Source organism: Rhipicephalus microplus, chromosome 3 (genome assembly GCF_043290135.1).
Source record: "Rhipicephalus microplus isolate Deutch F79 chromosome 3, USDA_Rmic, whole genome shotgun sequence".
In the NCBI taxonomy this organism is placed as follows: Eukaryota; Metazoa; Arthropoda; class Arachnida; order Ixodida; family Ixodidae; genus Rhipicephalus; species Rhipicephalus microplus.
The window spans coordinates 85,409,656-85,419,302 of record NC_134702.1 but is presented as its reverse complement, the minus strand read 5'-3'; the positions used below and the strand labels follow the sequence as shown (position 1 = coordinate 85,419,302).

At 50.7% G+C, this 9,647-nt stretch overlaps 22 non-coding genes across 22 annotated transcripts; all 22 read left to right on the top strand.

Moving 5' to 3' along the window:
* The first annotated feature begins 766 nt into the window (after positions 1-766).
* Positions 767-838, top strand: TRNAE-UUC (transfer RNA glutamic acid (anticodon UUC)). The gene has a single exon. It is a non-coding gene; the product is annotated as a tRNA-Glu (tRNA).
* A 164-nt stretch (positions 839-1,002) lies between these two features.
* On the top strand, positions 1,003-1,074 carry TRNAE-UUC (transfer RNA glutamic acid (anticodon UUC)). The gene has a single exon. It is a non-coding gene; the product is annotated as a tRNA-Glu (tRNA).
* Positions 1,075-1,728: 654 nt separating this feature from the next.
* On the top strand, positions 1,729-1,800 carry TRNAE-UUC (transfer RNA glutamic acid (anticodon UUC)). The gene has a single exon. It is a non-coding gene; the product is annotated as a tRNA-Glu (tRNA).
* Positions 1,801-2,048: 248 nt separating this feature from the next.
* On the top strand, positions 2,049-2,120 carry TRNAQ-UUG (transfer RNA glutamine (anticodon UUG)). The gene has a single exon. It is a non-coding gene; the product is annotated as a tRNA-Gln (tRNA).
* A 170-nt stretch (positions 2,121-2,290) lies between these two features.
* TRNAQ-UUG (transfer RNA glutamine (anticodon UUG)) lies at positions 2,291-2,362 on the top strand. Its single transcript has one exon. It is a non-coding gene; the product is annotated as a tRNA-Gln (tRNA).
* Positions 2,363-2,697: 335 nt separating this feature from the next.
* Positions 2,698-2,769, top strand: TRNAE-UUC (transfer RNA glutamic acid (anticodon UUC)). Its single transcript has one exon. It is a non-coding gene; the product is annotated as a tRNA-Glu (tRNA).
* A 414-nt stretch (positions 2,770-3,183) lies between these two features.
* TRNAE-UUC (transfer RNA glutamic acid (anticodon UUC)) lies at positions 3,184-3,255 on the top strand. Its single transcript has one exon. It is a non-coding gene; the product is annotated as a tRNA-Glu (tRNA).
* A 248-nt stretch (positions 3,256-3,503) lies between these two features.
* On the top strand, positions 3,504-3,575 carry TRNAQ-UUG (transfer RNA glutamine (anticodon UUG)). The gene has a single exon. It is a non-coding gene; the product is annotated as a tRNA-Gln (tRNA).
* Positions 3,576-3,989: 414 nt separating this feature from the next.
* On the top strand, positions 3,990-4,061 carry TRNAQ-CUG (transfer RNA glutamine (anticodon CUG)). The gene has a single exon. It is a non-coding gene; the product is annotated as a tRNA-Gln (tRNA).
* Positions 4,062-4,396: 335 nt separating this feature from the next.
* Positions 4,397-4,468, top strand: TRNAE-UUC (transfer RNA lysine (anticodon UUU)). Its single transcript has one exon. It is a non-coding gene; the product is annotated as a tRNA-Glu (tRNA).
* Positions 4,469-5,200: 732 nt separating this feature from the next.
* TRNAQ-CUG (transfer RNA glutamine (anticodon CUG)) lies at positions 5,201-5,272 on the top strand. The gene has a single exon. It is a non-coding gene; the product is annotated as a tRNA-Gln (tRNA).
* A 337-nt stretch (positions 5,273-5,609) lies between these two features.
* On the top strand, positions 5,610-5,681 carry TRNAE-UUC (transfer RNA glutamic acid (anticodon UUC)). The gene has a single exon. It is a non-coding gene; the product is annotated as a tRNA-Glu (tRNA).
* A 5-nt stretch (positions 5,682-5,686) lies between these two features.
* TRNAQ-UUG (transfer RNA glutamine (anticodon UUG)) lies at positions 5,687-5,758 on the top strand. Its single transcript has one exon. It is a non-coding gene; the product is annotated as a tRNA-Gln (tRNA).
* A 654-nt stretch (positions 5,759-6,412) lies between these two features.
* On the top strand, positions 6,413-6,484 carry TRNAQ-CUG (transfer RNA glutamine (anticodon CUG)). Its single transcript has one exon. It is a non-coding gene; the product is annotated as a tRNA-Gln (tRNA).
* Positions 6,485-6,653: 169 nt separating this feature from the next.
* Positions 6,654-6,725, top strand: TRNAQ-UUG (transfer RNA glutamine (anticodon UUG)). Its single transcript has one exon. It is a non-coding gene; the product is annotated as a tRNA-Gln (tRNA).
* Positions 6,726-7,054: 329 nt separating this feature from the next.
* On the top strand, positions 7,055-7,126 carry TRNAE-UUC (transfer RNA glutamic acid (anticodon UUC)). Its single transcript has one exon. It is a non-coding gene; the product is annotated as a tRNA-Glu (tRNA).
* A 5-nt stretch (positions 7,127-7,131) lies between these two features.
* On the top strand, positions 7,132-7,203 carry TRNAQ-UUG (transfer RNA glutamine (anticodon UUG)). The gene has a single exon. It is a non-coding gene; the product is annotated as a tRNA-Gln (tRNA).
* Positions 7,204-7,295: 92 nt separating this feature from the next.
* On the top strand, positions 7,296-7,367 carry TRNAE-UUC (transfer RNA glutamic acid (anticodon UUC)). The gene has a single exon. It is a non-coding gene; the product is annotated as a tRNA-Glu (tRNA).
* Positions 7,368-8,023: 656 nt separating this feature from the next.
* On the top strand, positions 8,024-8,095 carry TRNAE-UUC (transfer RNA glutamic acid (anticodon UUC)). Its single transcript has one exon. It is a non-coding gene; the product is annotated as a tRNA-Glu (tRNA).
* Positions 8,096-9,064: 969 nt separating this feature from the next.
* TRNAQ-UUG (transfer RNA glutamine (anticodon UUG)) lies at positions 9,065-9,136 on the top strand. The gene has a single exon. It is a non-coding gene; the product is annotated as a tRNA-Gln (tRNA).
* A 334-nt stretch (positions 9,137-9,470) lies between these two features.
* TRNAE-UUC (transfer RNA glutamic acid (anticodon UUC)) lies at positions 9,471-9,542 on the top strand. The gene has a single exon. It is a non-coding gene; the product is annotated as a tRNA-Glu (tRNA).
* A 5-nt stretch (positions 9,543-9,547) lies between these two features.
* Positions 9,548-9,619, top strand: TRNAQ-UUG (transfer RNA glutamine (anticodon UUG)). The gene has a single exon. It is a non-coding gene; the product is annotated as a tRNA-Gln (tRNA).
* Positions 9,620-9,647: the final 28 nt, after the last annotated feature.

Below are 9,647 nucleotides of genomic sequence, written 5' to 3'. Positions count from 1 at the left end.
CGAACAGACACCGGTACTAGCGCTCAGTCCCTTGGCGCCATCTATGGCATGGTATATTGATTAAAATATCTGGCTTTCACCAAGAAGGCCCGGGTTTCATTCCCGGTTTTGGAAAGTCGGTCTCATGGTGTTACGGTTAGCACTCTAGACTCTGAATCCAGCGATCTGAGTTCAAATCTCGGTGAGACCTTGCTTTTTATTTTTCCTAATGCAGCAAGAACTGACAACGACGAAACTGTCCGCGAAAACACACCGGTACCAGCACTCATTCCCATGTCGCGATCTTTGGCGTGGTCTAGTGGCTAGGATATCTGGCTTTCACCAAGAAGGCCCAGGTTTCATTCCCGGTGTTGGGAAGTGCGATCTCATGGTGTACAGCTAGCACTCTGGACTCTGATCCAGGGAACCGAGTTCAAATCTCGGTGAGACCTTGCTTTTTGTTTTTGCTAATGCAACAAAAGCTGGTAACGGCGAAATTGTCCGCGAATAGACACCGGTACCAGCGCTCGTTCTCTTGTCGCCATCTCCGGCGTGGTCTAGTGGCTAGGATATCTGGCTTTCACTAAGAAGGCCCAGCTTCGGTTCCCGGCGTCGGAAAGTGTGGTCTCATGGATTAACGGTTAGCACTCTGGAGTCTAAATACAGCGATTCGGGTTCAAATCTGGGTGAGACCTTGTTTTTGATTTTCCTAATGCAGCAAAAGCTGGCAACAACGACGCTGTCCACGAATAGATCGTGGTACCGATGCCCGCTCCCTCGAGCCATCTCCGGCGTGGTCTAGTGGCTAGAATATTTGGCTTTCACCCAGAAGACCCGGGTTCAATTCCCGGCGTCGGAAAGTGTGGTCTATTGGTGTAATGGTTAGCACTCTGCATCCAGCTATCTGAGTTCAAATCTCGGTGAGACCTTGCTTTTTATTATTGCTAATGCAGCGAAAGCTGGCCACGACGAAACTGTCCACGATTAGACACCGGTACCAGCGCTCGTTCTCTTGCCGGCATCTCCGGCGTGGTCTAGTGGCTAGGATATCTGGCTTTCACCCAGAAGGCCCGGGTTTGATTCCCGTCGTCGGAAAGTGCGGTCTCATGGTGTAACGGTTAGCACTCTGGACTCTGAATCCAGCGATCCGAGTTGAATCTCGGTGAGACCTTGCTTTTTATTTTTGCTAATGCAGCAAAAGCTGGCAACGACGAAACTGTCAGCGAATAGACCGCGGTACCGATGCTCGCTGCCTTGAGCCATCTCCGGCGTGGTCTAGTGGCTAGGATATCTGGCTTTCACAAAGAAGGCGCGGGTTTGATTCTCGGCGTCGGAAAGTGTGGTCTCATAGTGTAATGGTTGGCACTCTGGACTTTGAATCCAGCGATCTGAGTTCAAAGGTCGGTGAGACCTTGCTTTTTATTTTTGCTAATGCAGCGAAAGCTGGCAACGACGAAACTGTCCACGATTAGACACCAGTACCAGCGCTCGTCCTCTTGCCGTCATCTCCGGCGTGGTCTAGTGGCTAGGATATCTGGTTTCACCCAGAAGGCCCGGGTTCGATTCCCCGCGTCGGAAAGTGCGGTCTCATGTTGTAATGGTTAGTGCTCTGGACTTTGAATCCACCGATCCCAGTTCAAATCTCGGTCAAACCTTGCTTTTTATTTTTACTAATGCAGCGAAAGCTGGCAACGACGAAACTGTCCACGATTAGACACCAGTACCATCGCTCGTTCTCTTGCCGTCATCTCCGGCGTGGTCTGGTGGCTAGGATATCTGGCTTTCACCCAGAAGGCCCGGGTCCGATTCCCGGTGTCGGAAAGTGCGGTCTCATGGTGTAATAGTTAGTACTCTGGACTTTGAATCCAGCGATCCGAGTTCAAATCTGGGTGAGACCTTGCTTTTTATTTTTGCTAATGCAGCGAAAGCTGATGACGACGAAACTGTCCACGATTAGACAGCGGTACCAGCGCTCGTTCTCTTGCCGTCATCTTCGGCGGGGTCTAGTGGCTAGGATATCTGGCTTTCACAAAGAAGGCCCGGGTTCGATTCTCGGCGTCGGAAAGTGTGGTCTCATGATGTAATGGTTAGCACTCTGGACTTTGAATCCAGCGATCTGAGTTCAAATCTCGGTGAGACCTTGCTTTTTATTTTTGGTGATGCAGCGAAAGCTGGCAACGACGAAAATGTCCACGATTAGAAACCGGTACCAGCGCTCGTTCTCTTGCCGTCATCTCCGGCGTGGTCTAGTGGCTAGAATATCTGGCTTTCACCCAGGAGGCCCGGGTTCGATTACCGGCGCGGAAAGTGCGGTCTCATGGTGTAATGGTTAGCACTCTGGACTTTGAATCCGGCGATCCGAGTTCAAATCTCGGAGAGACCTTGCTTTTTTATTTTTGCTAACGCAACAAAAGCTGGCAACGGCGAAACTCTCCGCGAATAGACTCCGGTACTACCGCTCGTTCTCTTGTCGCCAACTCCGGCGTGGTCTAGTGGCTAGGATATCTGGCTTTCATCCAGAAGGCCCGGCTTTGATTCCCGGCATCGGAAAGTGCGGTCTCATGGTGTAACAGTTAGCACTCTGGACTCTGAATCTAGCGATCCAAGTTCAAATCTTGGTGAACCTCTTTTTATTTTTGCTAATGCAGCAAAAGCTGGCAACGACGAAACTGTCCACGAATAGACACCGGTACCTGCGCTCGTTCTCCTGTTGTCATCTCCGGCGTGGTCTAGTGGCTAGGAGATCTGGCTTTCACCCAGAAGGCACGGGTTCGATTCCCGGCGTCGGAAAGTGCGGTCTCATGGTGTAACGGTTAGCACTCAGGACTCTGAATCCAGCGATCTCAGTTCAATTATCGGTGAGAACTTGCTTTTTTATATTTGCTATTGCAGCAAAAGCTGGCAACGACGAAACTGTCAACGAATAGACATCGGTACCAGCGCTCGTTTTCTTGTCGCCCTCTCCGGCATGGTCTAGTGGCTAGGATATCTGGCTGTCACCCAGGAAGCCCGGGTTCGATTTTCGGCGTCGGAAAGTGCGGTCTCATGGATTAACGGTTAGCACTCTGGAGTCTAAATACAGCGATTTGGGTTCAACTCTCGGTGAGACCTTGTTTTTGATTTTTCCTAATGCAGGAAAAGCTGGCAACGACGACGCTGTCCACGAATAGACCGCGGTACCGATATCCGCTCCCTAGAGCCATCTCCGGCGTGGTCTAGTGGTTAGGATATCTGGCTTTCACCCAGAAGGCCCGGGTTCAATTCCCAGCGTCGGAAAGTGTGGTCTATTGGTGTGATGGTTAGCACTCTGCACTCTGCATCCAGCGATCTGAGTTCAAATCTCGGTGAGACCTTGCTTTTTATTTTTGCTAATGCAGCAAAGGCTGGCAATGACGAAACTGTCCGCGAATAGACACCGGTACCAGCGCTCGTTCCCTTGTCGCCATCTCCGGCGTGATCTAGTGGCTAGTATATCTGGCTTTCACTAAGAAGGCCCGGCTTCGATTCCAAGCGTCGGAAAGCGTGGTCTCATGGTGTAATGGTTAGCTCTCTGGACTTTGAATCCAGCGATCTGAGTTCAAATCTCGGTGAGACCTTGCGTTTTATTTTTCCTAATGCAGCAAAAACTGGCAACGACGAAACTGTCCGCGAAAACACACCGGTACCAGCACTCATTCCCATGTCGCGATCTATGGCGTGGTCTAGTGGCTAGGATATCTGGCTTTCACCAAGAAGGCCCGGGTTTCATTGCGGGTGTTTCAAAGTGCGGTCTCATGGTGTGCAGCTAGCACTCTGGACACTGAATCCAGGGAACCGAGTTCAAATCTCGGTGAGACCTTGCTTTTTTATTTTTGCTAAGGCAACAAAAGCTGGCAACGGTGAAACTGTCCGCGAATAGACACCGGTACCAGCGCTCGTTCTCTTGTCGCCATCTCCGGCGTGGTCTAGTGGCTAGGATATCTGGCTTTCACTAAGAAGGCCCGGCTTCGATTCCCGGTGTTGGAAAGTGCGGTCTCATGGTGTAACGGTTAGCCCTCTGGACTCTGCATCCAGCGATCCGAGTTCAATTCTCGGTGAGACCTTGCTTTTCATTTTTCCTAATGCAGCAAAAGCTGGCAAAGACAAAACTGTCCGCGAAAACACACCGGTACCAGCACTCATTCCCATGCCGCGATCTCTGGCGTGGCCTTGTGACTAGGATAATTGGCTTTCACCCAGAAGGCCCGGGTTCGATTTCCGGCGTCAGAAAGTGCGGTCTCAAGGTGTAATGGTTAGCTCTCTGGACTTAGAATCTAGCGATCCCAGTTCAAATCTTGGTGAACCTTTTTTTTATTTTTGCTAATGCAGCAAAAGCTGTCAACGACGAAACTGTCCACGAATAGACACCGGTACCAGTGCTCGTTCTCCTGTCGTCATCTCCGGCGTGGTCTAGTAGCTAGGAGATCTGGCTTTCACCCAGAAAGCCCGGGTTCGATTCCCGGCGTCGGATTGTGCGGTCTCAAGGTGTAATGGTTAGCACTCTGCAATCGGCATCCAGCGATCCGAGTTCAAATCTCGTTGAGACCTTGCTTTTTATTTTTGCTAATGCAGCAAAGCTGGCAACGACGAAACTGTCCGCGAACAGACACCGGTACCAGCACTCATTCCCTTGGCGCAATCTCTGGCGGGGTCTAGTGGCTAGAATATCTGGCTTTCACCCAGAAGGCCCGGGTTTCATTCCCGGTGTTGGAAAGTGCGGTCTCATGGTGTAACAGCTAGCACTCTGGACTCTGAACCCAGCGATCCGAGTTCAATCCTCGGTGAGACCTTGCTTTTTATTTTTGCTAATGCAGCGAAAGCTGGCAATGACGAAACTTTCAACGAATAGACCACGGTACCGATTCTCGCTGCCTTGTGCCATCTTCGGTGTGGTCTAGTGGCTAGGATATCTGGCTTTCAGCAACAAGGCCTGGGTTTGATTTCCGGCGTCAAAATGTGTGGTCTCATGGTGTAATTGTTAGCACTCTGGACTCTGAATCCCGCGATCCGAGTTTAAATCTTGGTGAGAACTTGCTTTTTATTTTTGCTAATGCAGCAATCGCTGGCAACGACGACGCTGTCCGCGAATAGACATCGGTACTAGCGCTCGTTTTCTTGTCGCCATCTCCGGCGTGGTCTAGTGGCTAGGATATCTGGCTTTCACCAAGAAGGCCCGGGTTTCATTCCCGGTGTTGGAAAGTGTGGTCTCATGGTGTAACGGTTAGCACTCTGGACTCTGAATCCAGCGATCCGAGTTCAAATCTCTGTGAGACCTTGCTTTTTATTTTTCCTAATGCAGCAAAAGCTGGCAACGACGAAACTGTCCACGATTAGACACCGGTACCAGCGCTCGTTCTCTTGCCGTCATCTTCGGCGTGGTCTAGTGGCTAGGATATCTGGCTTTCACCAAGAAAGCCCGGGTTTTATTCCCGGCGTCGGAAAGTGTGGTCTATTGGTGTAACGGTTAGCTCTCTGGACTCTGAATCCAGCGATCCGAGTTAAAATCTTGGTGAGACCTTGCTTTTTATTTTTCCTAATGCTGCAAAAGCTGGCAAAGACGAAACTGTCCGCGAAAAAACACCGGTACCAGCACTCATTCCCATGCCGCGATCTCTGGCGTGTTCTAGTGGCTACGATATCTGGCTTTCACCCAGAAGGCCCGGGTTCGATTCCCGGCGTCGGAAAGTGCGGTCTCAAGGTGTAATGGTTAGCACTCTGGACTTTGAATCCAGCGATCCGAGTTCAAATCTCGGTGAGACCTCTTTTTGTTTTTGCTAATGCAGCAAAAGCTGGCGATGACGAAACTGTCCACGAATAGACACCGGTACCAGCGCTTGTTCTCTTGTCGTACTCTTCGGCGTGGTCTAGTGGCTGGGATATCTGGCTTTCACCCAGGAGGCCCGGGTTCAATTCCCGGCATCGGAAAGTGCGGTCTAATGGTGTAACGGTAAGCACTCTGGACTCTCAATCCAGCGATCCGAAATCAATCCTCGGTGGGACCTTGCTTTTTATTTTTGCTAATGCAGCAAAAGCTGGCAACGACGAAACTGTCAACAAATAGACCGCGGTACCGATTCTCGCTGCCTTGTGCCATCTTCAGCGTGGTCTAGTGGCTAGGATATCTGGCTTTCAGCAAGAAGGCCTGGGTTCGATTCTCGGCGTCGGAAAGTGTGGTCTATTGGTGTAACGGTTAGCACTCTGGACTCTGAATCCTGCGATCCGGGTTCAAATCACTGTGAGACCTTGCTTTTTATTTTTGCTAATGTAGCAAAGGCTGGCAATGATGAAACTGTCCGCGAATAGACACTGGTACCAGCGCTCGGTCTGTTGTCGCCATCTCCGGCAAGGTCTAGTGGCTAGGATATCTGGCTTTCGCAAAGAAGGCCCGGGTTCGATTCCCGGCGTCGGAAAGTGTGGTCTCGTGGTGTAATGGTTAGCACTCTGGACTCTGAATCCGGCCATCCGAGTTCAAACCTCGGTGAGACCTTGCTTTTTATTTTTGCTAATGCAGCAAAAGCTGGCAACGACGAAACTGTCAGCGAATAGACTGTGGTACCAATGCTCGCTGCCTTGAGCCACCTCCGACTTGGTCCAGTGGCTAGGATATCTGGCCTTCACAAAGAGGCCCGGGTTCGATTCTCGGCGTCGGAAAGTGCGGTCTCATGGTGTAATGGTTAGCACTCTGGACTTTGAATCCAGCGATCTGAGTTCAAATCTCGGTGAGACCTTGCTTTTTATTTTTGCTAATGCAGCAAAGCTGGCAACGACGAAACTGTCCGCGAACGGTACTAGCGCTCATTCCCTCTGCGCCATCTCTGGCATGGTCTAGTGGCTAGGATATCTGGCTTTCTCCAAGAAGGCCCGGGTTTTATTCCCGGTGTTGGAAAGTGCGGGCTCATGGTGTAACGGTTAGCACCCTGGACTCTGAATCCAGCGATCCGAGTTCAAATCACGGTGAGACCTTGCTTTTCATTTTTCCTAATGCTGCAAAAGCTGGCAACGACGAAACTGTCCGCGAAAACACACCGGTACCAGCGCTCATTCCCATGTCGCGATTTCTGGCGTGGTCTAGTGGCTAGGATATCTGGCTTTCACCCAGAAGGCCCGGGTTTGATTCCGGGCGTCGGAAAGTGCGGTCTCATGGTGTAATGGTTAGCACTCTGGACTTTGAATCCAGCGATCTGAGTTCAAGTCTCGGTGAGACCTCTTTTTGTTTTTGCTAATGCAGCAAAAGCTGGCAATGACGAAACTGTCCACGAATAGACACCGGTACCAGCGCTTGTTCTCTTGTCGTCATCTTCGGCGTGGTCTAGTGGCTAGGATATCTGGCTTTCACCCAGAAGGCCCGGGTTCAATTCCCGGCGTCGAAATGTGCGGTCTCATAGTGTAATTGTTAGCACTCTGGAATCTGAATCCCGCGATCCGAGTTTAAATCTTGGTGAGACCTTGCTTTTTATTTTTGCTAATGCAGCAATCGCTGTCAACGACGACGCTGTCCGCGAATAGACATCGGTACCAGCTCTCGTTTTCTTGTCAAACTATCCGGCATGGTCTAGTGGCTAGGATATCTGGCTGCTACCCAGGAAGCCCGGGTTCGATTTTCGGCGTCGGAAAGTGTGGTCTCCTGGATTAACGGTTAGCACTCTGGAGTCTAAATACAGCGATTCGGGTTCAAATCTCGGTGAGACCTTGCTTTTTATTTTTGCTAATGCAGCAAAAGCTGGCAACGACGACGCTGTCCACGAATAGACCGCGGTACCAATACCCGCTCCCTCGAGCCATCTTTGGCGTGGTCTAGTGGCTGGAATATCTGGCTTTCACCCAGAAGGCCCGGGTTCAATTCCTGGCGTCGGAAAGTGTGGTCTATTGGTGTAATGGTTAGCACTCTGCAATCTGCATCTAGCAATCTGAGTTCAAATCTCGGTGAGACCTTGCCTTTTATTTTTGCTAATGCAGCGAAAGCTGGAAACGACGAAACTGTCCAAAATTAGACACCGGTACCAGCGCTCGTTCTCTTGCCGTCATCTCCGGCGTGGTCTAGTGGCTAGGATGTCTGGCTTTCACCCAGAAGGCCCGGGTTCGATTCCCGGCGTCGGAAAGTGCGGTCTTATGGTGTAACGGTTAGCACTCTGGACTCTGAATCCTGCGATCCGGGTTCAAATCACTTTGAGACCTCGCTTTTTATTTTTGCTAATGTAGCAAAGGATGGCAATGACGAAACTGTCCGCGAATAGACACCGGTGCCAGAGCTCGGTCTCTTGTCGCCATCTACAGCAAGGTCTAGTGGCTAGGATATCTGGCTTTCCGACGCCGGCTTCGATTCCCGGCGTCGGAAAGTGTGTTCTCATGGTGTAATGGTTAGCACTCTGGACTTTGAATCCAGCGATCCAAGTTCAAATCTCGGTGACACCTTGCTTTTTACTTTTTCTAATGCAGCAAAACCTGGCAACGACGAAACTGTCAACGAATAGACCGCGGTACCGATGCTCACTGCAATGAGCCATGTCCGGCGTGGTCTAGTGGCTAGGATATCTGGCTTTCACAAAGAAGGCCCCGGTTCGATTCTCGGCGTCGGAAAGTGCGGTCTCATGGTGAATGGTTAGCACTCTGGACTTTGAGTCCAGCGATCTGAGATCAAATCTCAGTGAGACCTTGCTTTTTATTTTTGCTAATGCAGCAAAGCTGGCAACGACGAAACTGTCCGCGAACAAACACTGGTACCAGCGCTCGTTTTCTTGTCGCTATCTCCGGCATGGTCTAGTGGCTAGGATATCTGGCTGTCACCCAGGAAGCCTGGGTTCGATTTCCGGCGTCGGAAAGTGCGGTCTCATGGATTAATGCTTAGCACTCTGGACTTTGAATCCAGCGATCTGACTTCAAATCTCGGTGAGACCTTGCTTTCTTATTTTCGCTAATGCAGCAAAAGTTGGCACCGACGACGCTGTCCGCGAGTAGACATCGGTACCAGCGCTCGTTCTGTTCCCGTCATCTCCGGCGTGGTCTAGTGGCTAGGATATCTGGCTTTCACAAAAAAGGCCCGGTTTCGATTCTCGGCGTCGGAAAGTGCGGTCTCGTGGTGTAATGGTTAGCACTCTGGACTTTGAATCCAGCGATCTGAGTTCAAATCTCGGTGAGACCTTGCTTTTTATTTTTGCTAATGCACCAAAGCTGGCAACGACGAAACTGTCCACGAACAGACACCGGTACTAGCGCTCATTCCCTTGGCGCCATCTTGCATTGTCTTGTGGCTAGGATATCTGGCTTTCACCAAGAAGGCCCGGGTTTCATTCCCTGTGTTGTAAAGTGCGTTCTCATGGTGTAACAGCTAGCACTCTGGACTCTGAATCCAGGGAACCGAGTTCAAATCTCGGTGAGACCTTGCTTTTTATTTTTGCTAATGCTAAAAAAGCTGGCAACGGCGAAACTGTTCGCGAATAGACACCGGTACTAGCGCTCGTTCTCTTGTCGCCATCTCTGGCGTGGTCTAGTGGCTAGGATATCTGGCTTTCACCCAGAAGGCCCGGGTTCGGTTCCCGGCGTCGAAAAGTGCGGTCTCATGGTGTAATGGTTAGCACTCTGGACTTTGAATCCAGCGATCCAAGTTCAAATCTCAGTGAGACCTTGCTTTTTATTTTTGATAATGCAGCAAA